The sequence below is a fragment of the Corvus moneduloides genome, chromosome 2 (assembly GCF_009650955.1).
Source record: "Corvus moneduloides isolate bCorMon1 chromosome 2, bCorMon1.pri, whole genome shotgun sequence".
Taxonomy (NCBI): Eukaryota; Metazoa; Chordata; class Aves; order Passeriformes; family Corvidae; genus Corvus; species Corvus moneduloides.
This window is the reverse complement of record NC_045477.1, coordinates 48,228,853-48,238,320: the sequence shown is the minus strand read 5'-3', so window position 1 is coordinate 48,238,320 and position 9,468 is coordinate 48,228,853. Positions and strand designations below refer to the sequence as shown.

Genomic DNA, 9,468 nt, shown 5'->3' with positions numbered 1-9,468 from the left:
CCCTTCATTAGAATGTAAAAGGGAAGAACCACTCAGGTCCTGCTAATTCCTTAACTGATTCACAGATAAGTAAGGGGGGTTTTTTCACCCAAGTTGAGGTCATACTCCAAAATTCTTAGTATACCACTGGAGCAGATGACCCCCCCTGAGGTCCCTTCCAACCCAAATTATTCTCCAATTCTGCACTTCTATCACAAAGTACTAAATTATCTTTGACAGCCATTTCTCCTGAAGCCATAAACTTGTTCTTACAATCCTATATCATGTGGAGGGAGGGAAGAAGGGAAGGGGGAGGGACACTATCAAAGTCAAGCATGAGGTAATGCACTGTGGGATCTGAAATCACAACTGCACAAACTCTGGGATCAGACAATTTATGCAGGACACTGAAAGCTGTGAGAGGTTTGTTATAGATGCTGTCTGAGAGCACACCTGATATAAAGAAAAAAGACACAACATTGTAGGAAAACATGAAACACAAAACTCTGGATGATGAGTTTCCTTACAGATCTCATGGAAAAATCCAGTCTGAATTCTGGTTGGAACAGAAAGAGATGCAAGGGCAGATATGGATTATTGGTATGCATGCTTTGTTGCTGAAGGATGCAAATTTTTTTTCCCAAGAGCACAGTAGGGTTTATTTATATGATGTTGACATTGTGGACCAGGTAGAGAAGCACATACAAGGGAAGTTGAACTTAAAGAACATACTCAATTTTCCTGAGATCACATTGCAGAGCAAGCTATCCTGGCACTGGACCCCATCCTTATGGGGATAAAATGGAGTACATTTCAGAGGTACTGTGTTATTAATTCTGAAGGAGGCTTTGTCTCTAGTCTCAGGCACATGAACTGCAACCCCACAAAAGAGCAAAATTAAGGAAAACCTATAAAAATGAGTAAGATATATAGCAGCATGCTGGTTTATAATTCACTTTGAAGAAAATTAGGCACAGTGAAGTACTGAAGCTACTGCTGAGATTTCAGGAACAAAAAATATGTTACCAATAATCAGGAAGTATGAAATAGTATAAATCATTTTTTTTCTGACAACCCAGGGATCATAATTGATGTTTTTTCTTGTTCAAGATGCTACAGAAAAAGCAGGCAGTTGGGCAGTAGGCAGGAACACTGTCTTTTGAAGGACTTTTACTTTATTAAGGTTGTCAGCAAAGCCCTGAGATAACAGGAGAATCCTAGTGAAGTGCTCAGTGCAGTATTTCTTTATGGTTCACTCAGACTATAGCAGTGCCTAACCTGAGAGCACAGCTGCATTCTGATAGCCATGGTCCAGATGTATAACTGGGGGAAGACACTGCAAGGAAAAAGGGAGAGAGATTCTAAGTGAGCAAAAAGAGGAGAGGAGAAGCATGGGGATGAACAGACTTGTCCAAGGTCACAGGGCATGTCAGCACTGCAGTCAAAACTCACATCTCCTGACTCCCAATCCAAGAATCACCCAGACAACAGAAGCATGAGACAAAAGATGTAGCTGAACTTTAGGCTGTGTGAATCCAGGGCTCTTTGGGCTGCTCTAACTCTCTTTCTCTGCTGCTCCATCATTAAAAGCAAGCTATGATCACTGACTTGTAACAAACAACCAACCTTGCTTCCGTGTCTGCAGCCATCACCCTCACAACTTACTTTGCAATTCTCCTCCCCGAGCTTCCACTCAGCTTGGACTGTTTGATGCCTGCTGCTTTTGTGAAGCTTTTGAAATTAATGCTTTAAAGCCTGTAAGACCAGCTCAGAGGAAGAAGAAGAAAAAAAGACAGTTTTACATTTTTAAAAAGATGCTCTTATTCTCCTCACAGCTGAGTTTTGGTGGCAGCTTGTGAGCAGAATAGTAAGTGGGAGGTTTTGTTGTGTTTTTCCAGGCCAGTCTGTCTGGGCTGTGGAGATCCATACTTTTTCTCATTTGTTTTTCACTGCAGTTAGGCCTTTCGAAGTCACCTCCTCAGCAGAGGCTTTGGTCCCATGTGGACTGAAGAGAGAGGGGGTACACAGTGCTCAACTGGTTGGGCTGGATTGTGCCATTTCCCTCATCTTCGGGAACAGAGAAGACCCTGTATTTCTCCAGCTCCCCCTTCCCCTTCTCTAGTCCTTAACCTCTCAAGAGTCCATACACTTGCCTGTACACCATACCAGTGCAAATGCTTCTATCTATGATCTGCACAGACTTTCTCTAGATGTGCTAGCTGTCCCATAGGGAAGGATTAATTCTACACCAACAAAAGAGTTCATACTAACTGATTCCAAACAGAACTCTCCCAGAAAGGTCAAAGTGATCACTTGCACCAAAAAGCCCAATCCAGCCCTCTGGAGAGAACAACCAGCTCTTGGTTCTACAGCTGGGAACCCACCACTAGCATGAGTTAACAGCAAGTGAATTGGAAGCTTCAAGCCTTTGTCACACTGATAGCAATGACACCACAAATCAGACGAAATTTCTCCTGTGAGCAAGTGAGCACTGAAATAACTGACACTTGAATTGTTGAGGCTTGTGTTGTCAGTTCCCAGCCTTCCTATCTTCTACAACAGACCTACAGTATCAAATACCAGGATTATAGATCCAAATCACCCCAGCATATTCCCTACACCTCTCCATTGCCATCAAAATGTTCTGGCTCCTTCTCCTGTCTCTCAAAATGTTCTGGCTCCTTCTCCTGTCTCTAAATCCCCCTCAGCCTTACATCACCTATGCAGCCCCTGAGCAGCTGGCAAGGCAAAAGATACTGTGGACTGTAGATGATCATGGCATCATAGAATTATAAACTCGTTTGGGTTGGAAAGGACCTTAAAGATCATTTCATTCCAACCTCTCAGACAAAGGCAGGAATGCCACCCACTACACTGTGTTGCTCAGGGCCCCAACCAACCTGGTCTCGAACACTTCCAGGGATGGGGCATCCACAACTTCTCTGAGCAACCTGTTCCAGTGCCCCACCACCCTCTTGAGCAAAAAAATTCTTTCTAATATCTACTATAAATGTCTCCTCTTTTCATTTAAAACTATTCCCTATGTCCTATCTCCATCTGCCAGTGTAAAAAATTAATTTGCTCCTTTTTACTTAAAGAGGACGACCCCTTTAAGCACTGAAAGGCCACAATCAGGTCTGGTAATACCTGTGTGCTACCTGGGCAGCCCACACACATATGCAGTCTGGTCAGCAGATGAACTCTTCTGCCAGAACAAGACACCAGTTCGAAGGTCTCTCCACTGCTCTCACAAAACTTGCCAGAAATACATATAGTTATTATAAATGTACAATATCTTTGAGGCTCCCATTTCCTTGCCAAACTGGGCTGAAGTGTCCAAGGAATTAAAACTGCTGAGAGAACTTGCAGAGAGACAGATGGATATGGAGACAGGACAATCACATTAGCTTTTTTCTTCCCTTGAGGAAAACATGTTAAAAAGAAAAAAGAAACCCACCAAAATGCATTGTTTGTAGTTATGAATTATCAGACTTAATTAAATTTTAGTTTCAGGTTTCTACTTTGTACCAGTATAAAACAACAAAAAAATTTAGTGATTTTATTAATTAATTTTGATTTTTAAATGACTGGCAGAAGATGATCTCTTGTGTACAAAAATGTAAAAATGCTACTGCACCATTTAAAAATTATTTTTCTTCAATAATTTTCAGAAAAATTTAAACTTTCTTCATTTTGCATTCCAAGATTTTGATTGAGAACCTGATACTGCAACTACACTGGGTGCATTTTCTAGTTTCTGCTTCTTCACTAAATTGGGAGAAAAACCCACAAAAACACCAAGACTGTACATTATAGACTAAAATATCTTGAAGGGAGATGATGAAGACTGTTGTTAGAGGCATTTGACTTTGATCATCTTTAGAGGGCGATAAAAAAGAAAATAAGATTACCTTGGAAAAAAATACATACCGAATCAGGCAGATTGTAAGGCTTCTGATAAAGCACTACTCTTGGCAAGCTACACTGGAGGAAAAAAAAAAAAGCAGTTCCTCTGTCCGTAATGTGTATTTTTTTTAACATTTACAAATTATTTTTGACTTAGCCACGCAGGGAGCCTACTTTCAACCCTCAATTTGAAAATCATGGAGGCTTTATAAAGTCTTCCACCTGCATCTCTTTTTTGCATCACAGTTCTTTATCCTCTAAAGGATGAAAACCCTGGCGTATAAAAACTTTGTTAAGCTGTCACTATCAATAGAGTAAAAAAAAATAATGGTTGACAAAGAAGAAACAAATTGCATCTTCGAATAAGTTTCCTTCATGCTCTTGTTAAAAGCTATAACCTCTGATGTTAACTAAATTTAACCCATTCTGACCCTTGTGGTGGCCCTTAACCTTTTCTTTATTCTGCTTCCTGTGGTTGCTGAAGAAAACTGGCCCAGTCATTGGAAAAGCGCTCTCTGTTGCACACAAAGCCCCAGCCTGGCTGCTAGTCTGTCAGGAGGGATAGAATAGACGGGGAGGTCAGCACCTGTGCTGAGAAGCAGGTGACAGGGAACTGCTTGGACCATTCTAGGGCAAGTTGTAATAGTTTCTACCCTTTAAATATCGCACTGTAGTTTCGGGTATTCAAGGCAGCGAAGTTCACATTTTCTTTGTGAATGCAGACTTTAAACAAATTAATCTATTGCTGTTCAACTGACTGTAAAATTAGTAGATTTACTGTTGCAAAAAAAAAAAAAAAAAGAAAAAAAAAAGAAGAGAGCTTTCACTTCCACTTTAATAAGGTCATGGATGTGTCCTAGGCTGCCAACAAAAGCAGCTTTTAAAATCTTCGCAGCTGAACCCAGCAACTTGCAAAGGCTGTAGAACAATGTCTTCAATGTACAGTGGAAACTCCTCTCCCTACAGTCAAGATGTAAAACTAGACAGTTAAAAAACTTTCTATACTCTGAAGTTTTAACTCTAATTGCATCTCACCCCAGGGACCCACAGGCTTGCTCTATGATTAACATTTTAATAAATTCAGTCAGCCTTGCTTTTCATGGAGCAAAATTGGTCCTTTGCCTGGATTCAGTAATTCAGCCCAAGCAATTTAATGGCAGAGCATGCATCTTCGAAAGATTTGTTTTAATTCCCACAACAGGGGCAGATCTCAGAAATCAAACAAAACTATCTGTTTCAACTATATTTGTATATTCTGCACAGAGCATCAGTTAGCAGTGACCATTTACCACTCACTACAACAAAATTTTTGGGCTTTAATTTTTTGCTGTCTCTTGCTAGAACAAAAATAGAGAAGTTTGTGTAGGAAGCAACTTTCAAAAGCTGTGGATGGAAAAGGAGTAAATGAGCTACTGCAGATCCAGAAATCTGGACCTACTACACACCCAGAATTTCTGTGTCCTTTAAATACATGTTTACTCTGACGTGTTCTCTGCCATATGGCAATGCTCAGCTCAGCACAAGGGAGTTTTTCATCTGAGTTATGTGCAAAAGTCTTTTACAAACACTAACGGGAAAAGGAATACTAAGGAGTGTAAAGGGGAGGCTACGGCCCCGCTCTGAACCAGGGGTCTGCAGAAACACAGCCACGATTATAACCAGCAGGAAGGTGGAGGGGGGCTATGCCAGCTGCCAGCAGGAGTGGGGAGTGGGGAGGAGTAGGAGACTCTCTCCACGTCTTTCCCAAAGCTTCCCTGCTGAAATGCTATGTGAAGGAGGGAATTATACAGAAAAAACAGGAAAACAGAGGTGCACAGGGTAAGCAGCCCTCCAGATGCTCAGTACTTTTGTAAGCTCAAGTGTGCAGGAGACTAATAACAGATTTAGTAATAAGACTGGAAAAAACCTGCTGTCCCACCCACTGCTACTGCTCCATGTCCAAGGGTCCAAGGCACTGCATAAACCCCACAATATCAGCAATAAATTCCTGATTACCTTGTTTGGCATTTGAAATTTTTTTGACCAGATATTCCTAAATACAGCTCCAGTTTAGGCAGCAGCAAGATATTCACTGTGGACCAAGGAAAGACCAGTCCTCCACCCAGAGCCAGCAGGTAAGAGCTCCTTGCAGGTGTAAGGCACTTCAGCAGCTTGCTTCCTGTTCCCACAAAATGAGTGATGAAGTTTGAATGACAGTAAACTATAGCCTTGGGTCTCCAGGTGAACACATTGTCATCTAGCTAAAGGCATCCTCACTCTCTGCTGGGCATCACAAACTGCTCACTGTACCCACAATGAATAGCTTTTGGGGGAGATTTTAGGGGGGACTATGCTGGTGCTGAATTGATGGCTGACTAGATGATCTTGAAGGTCTCTTCCAACTTTAATGATTCTGTGATTCTTTGATTTTGAAATTAACCCCAAAACTTAGAAGACCTGGAACCAATTTCCAACATCCTTAGGGGACACAGAAACCATCCCCCAGAGATCAGTTGTTAATGTGGAAGAAGCTTCTCAGTAGCATCTAGAGCCTCACAATACTTACTAACATTAATAACATCCAAACTGGCAGATCACTGCACTGCTCATGTACGAGGACAAGAAACCTCTCCATCCACCCATCCTTTCCTCCTTCTCATATATTTGCATTTAAAATTATCTGGGGAATGAAATGTCTATGGTTTGGCACAAGGTCTAGCAGAACAGGCCTTAATAGGCTCAAAAAATAACAAAGTGAAAACAACAACTTTGTAAGTAAATGTCAAATTAAAAAAAAAAAAGAAAGGCAGATGAAGATTTAGGAATTAAAACGCAAACAAATGATTGACTGTATTGTCAGGGGTGGGCAGAGGATGATGTGCATCAGGCAAAGTAGAAGGAAGAAAGTTATTATTAACTGCACTTATTATGATAGTGTCTTTCAAATAATTAAGACCGCAGTCTCACTGTGGAAGGCACATACAAAAACATGGCCCCAGGGCAATTACAGTGTAAACAGACATGAGACAAAGAACAAGGAGAAAGAGTACAATGAACCCCCAGAAAGATCAAGTTAATTGAGGACAAACAGCATGAGAAGGCTGCACTATTTCTTGGCACACTAAATTTAATTAGAAAGGGATGAAGTAAAACAAGCATCAGGTTTAAACTTAACAGAATTAAATAACAGGGGGAGAGAAGGAATGTGAGTTGTATGCTCTGAAGTACCTTGCTTTCATGCAGGTAGTTTTTATCACAGTGAAGAGGATTATTAGCTTTATTGCTGCTACTAACACTGCTGAAAATTATCTGTCTTATGGGGATGGTTCTCGGAGTGGCAATAGTAGCTAACTGCAAGCAGGGCTGCTGACAAGCTCTCTTCTAACGCACATTGCAGAGCTGATGATGAAAAAAATATCTCTCCAGGCTTCGGCTCTGCCAAAATTTCCCTTCATACTTATTCAAATTCCACACTTGATTTCCAGACCATGAAAAGAGCAGTAAAAACCCCTTTTGTCTCGCCTTTTCTTATTGAGGAATATCTCTCTCTCCACATCTGGATACTGTAGAATTTCAATAATGCATGTTTCAATAGCATCAAACTGAGATCCGGTTTTCTTAGGCATTCTACTGATGTAAGTGATGGTAATCCCTGCTCCCAAAGAGCTTACAACTCTAAAGACATAAAGCCCGATTGAAATAATAAAAAGCAGAAAAGAGCAGGATGGAAAAACCTGGCTCCATTTGCATATAATAGGAGAAGCTACAGTTGTCATTCAGGCTCTTAACACAGCTCACCATCTATTTGGCTAATTCTGTTACTGGCATTTTTCCAAATTCATTACTGCAGGAGAGGAGTTTTAATGAGGCTAAGGTGATATGAATGAACTTCAGATTGTGAACTGATTTAGTAAGGTTTTCTGGGTTTGCACACAATTACCACATGACGTCTTCTGTGAAGATGGAGAGCATGAAGCAATGACAGACCCTTTTTTCACGTGTGTACCACAATGACAAAACACAAACAGCAAGCACATGAAACTAAACCATCCTAAGACCACAGTTAAGAACAGAAAGCTAAAGATCAGATAGACCGAAAGATAAAGATAACCCGAAAAGATAAAGATCAGATTTGCATTGCATTTCTTTCTCCTGGGCAGAAAAGGAGGACAGGAAAGACGGGTCACTTAGGTGTGGCCTAAAGCATGTAAGCTAAAAAGTTCTGGTTTTAAGCAGGAAGGACAGCAGAAAAGGCCTTCCCCCCACCTGCTTCCATTTTGTACTACATTCCGAACACAAGCACACTTTGAGTGTTGTTCCAGCTCCTGCCCGGCTGGCTAAACAGCATCCCTCGATAGACACGAACACCTGGGCTCTGGAAAGAGGTCCTCAGCACACCTCAGAGCAACAGGAACAGCAATTCCCATGCTGTCCAGCGGCTGACTGCCATAGCGTGCTCCTTACAGCTGGGGATATAACGCTTGCACATGAATTTCAGCTTCTCTTTCAAAGGTTTCTGTCTCCAAACCGGATGGAGGAGCTCACAAACCCAAGGCAGAGCCTCCCAAAGAAGGTAACAAATCCAAGCATCCGAGCCGCTTTCGGAGTGACTGACGCAGCTGCAGAGCAGCACACGCTGCTGACCCCTGCAGACTCAGCTCCCCGCACACAGCCCGGCCCGCAGCCCCGCGGGTGGGGACGGCACACGGGTGCTGTGTTACACTGCTGCAGCCAGATCGGGGCCACCGGCGCAGGAAGGACATGGACCTGCTCGAGCGACTCCAAAGGAGGGACACAGAGATGCTCCGGGGGCTGGCGCACCTCTCCTATGGAGACAGGCTGTGAGATCTGGGGCTGCTCAGTCTGGAGAAGAGAAGGCTGCGGGGAGACCTCACAGCATCCTTCCAGTGCCTAAAGGAGGCCTGTAAGAAAGACGGGAACAGACTTTTTGGCAGGGCCTGTAGTGATAGGACAAGGAGTTATGGTTTTAAACTAAAAGAGGTTAGATCTAGACTAGAGGTAAGGAAGAAGTTTTTTACAAGGAAGGTGGCAAAACACTGTCACAAGCTGCCCAGAGGGGTGGTGGATGCTCCATACCAGGAAACATTCAAAATCAGGTCAGACAGGGCTCGGAACAACCTGATCGAGTTGAAGATGTTTCTGCTCTCCTGCTTATTGCAGGGGGATTAGAGTAGGTGAGCTTTAAAAACCCTTCCCAACCCAAACCCAAATTCTATGATTCTATGCCTCAGCACACACACACACAGCACTCAGCACCCACGTAATGCCCGCTCACAGCAACAAACCGCCCTGCTGGGACGGCCCCTGGGCACAGTGGGAACCCTGTCCCAGCCGTGGTCCTTACACCCACCGCAGCGCAGCAAAGGCGCACCGGGAGTCCACAGAGCGATGCAGGGAACAGCAGCTCCCAACAGCCGCACACACAGAACGGGGCACACCGCGTGTGCCGGCCTGGGAGCACACCGGGAGCGGGGCGCAGGCACACACGGCCCCGGCCCGCACCCCGCACCCGCCACGCGCGCTCACACGGGCGCGCACCGGCACAGGCGCGCTCACGCCCGCGGGCACGCGCGGACGCCCGGG

General features: G+C 43.5%; 1 long non-coding RNA gene across 1 annotated transcript; it reads right to left on the bottom strand.

The window, feature by feature from the left end:
• Nucleotides 1-4,670: 4,670 nt before the first annotated feature.
• On the bottom strand, nt 4,671-9,440 carry LOC116439657. The gene is made up of 2 exons (XR_004238223.1): nt 9,236-9,440; nt 4,671-8,786 (listed from the first exon to the last, which is right to left on the bottom strand). It is a non-coding gene; the product is annotated as an uncharacterized LOC116439657 (long non-coding RNA).
• Between the last annotated feature and the right edge of the window lie 28 nt (nt 9,441-9,468).